Raw genomic sequence first — 1655 nt, 5'->3', positions numbered from 1 at the left:
TTGGAGAAGACTCTTGAAAATCCCTTGGACTGCAAGGAGATCCAACCAGTCCATTCTAAAGGAGATCAGTCCTGGGTGTTCTTTGGAAAGAATGATGCTAAAGCTGAAACTCCAGTACTTTGGCCACCTCATGCTAAGAGTTGACTCATTGGAAAAGACCCTGATGCTGGGAGGGATTGGGGGCAGGAGGAGAAGGGGATGACAGAGGATGAGATGGCTGGATGGCATCACTGATTTGATGGACTTGAGTTTGAGTGAACTCCAGGAGTTGGAGATGGACAGGGTGGCCTGGCATGCTGCGATTAATGGGATCACAAAGAGTCAGACATGACTGAGCGACTGAACTGAACTAACTATATAGCTTCTTGGGTAATTCATAAATTGAATTGACTTTCATAACCTTGCCTTACTTATCCTCCCTGCTAGAGAACAGCATACCAAAATTCTAGTTTATCACATTATTAAAAACAATAAACTCATTCAAATTTTATATTGTGTATATTTTAATAAATTATTTAATTAAATAATTTAATTTTAAATTAAAATATTTTAATTTAATTAGTGAAAATTTTCATATGTTTATTTTCACAAATAAATATAACCTCACTATGCATAAATAATTGAGCCAATTATTGTATATTTAAGTCCTTGAATTTAAAATTTTTTAAAAAAGAAAAATGTTTGTTCTCAGGTGAAGATTTTAGCATGGATCATGTTAACAAAACACGTCTATTTTGGCAAGTTGCTCTTCCTGAGATCAGAATTAATGGACTGCTTAGAACAATTCATTGATTCAAAAATAATGTATTGAATATCAGCCATGTTCTAGGCATTGTTATGAGTACCAGGAATATTCTGGTGAATAAAACAAGGAAAAAATACTCTTTTAACTATCATGGAACTTTCTTTCTGATTGGGGCAGGGGGTTATTGTGGAGATAGAAAAATAATATAAATGTATTAAAGATACTTATGTAACTGTATAGCTATATAATTTTTGAAGTAATAATATATGTAACTGATTTAGAGCGTGTTGGATGGAGTTTGAGTACTGTTACATTGGGTAGCTATACAGCTCCTAAAGACCTTTCAGGAGAAGTGACATTTGAACTGAGGGGTTAGTGTTGGAAGGTAGGCAGAACTGTGAATGAAAAATACTTCAGCGAGTGGATCAGCAAAATCATAATTCAAAGAATGTGGCATATCACAGTGATAGCTCACTCATATGCCATCAGATCAGATCAGTCGCTCAGTCATGTCTGACTCTTTGCAACCCCATGAATCGCAGCATGTCAGGCCTCCCTGTCTATCACCAACTCCCGGAGTTCACTGAGACTCACGTCCATCGAGTCAGTGATGCCATCCAGCCATCTCATCCTCTGTCGTTCCCTTCTCCTCCTGCCCCCAATCCCTCCCAGCATCAGAGTCTTTTCCAGAGTCAACTCTTCGCATGAGGCGGCCAAAGTACTGGAGTTTCAGCTTTAGTATCATTCCTTCCAAAGAAATCCCAGGGCTGATCTCCTTCAGAATGGACCGGTCGGATCTCCTTGCAGTCCAAGGGACTCTCAGAGTCTCCTCCAACACCACAGTTCAAAAGCATCAATTCTTCAGCACTCAGCCTTCTTCACAGTCCAACTCTCACATCCATACCTGTCT

This window comes from Bison bison, unplaced genomic scaffold (assembly GCF_000754665.1).
Source record: "Bison bison bison isolate TAMUID 2011002044 unplaced genomic scaffold, Bison_UMD1.0 scf7180017864149, whole genome shotgun sequence".
In the NCBI taxonomy this organism is placed as follows: domain Eukaryota; kingdom Metazoa; phylum Chordata; class Mammalia; order Artiodactyla; family Bovidae; genus Bison; species Bison bison.
This window is presented reverse-complemented; position numbering follows the sequence as displayed.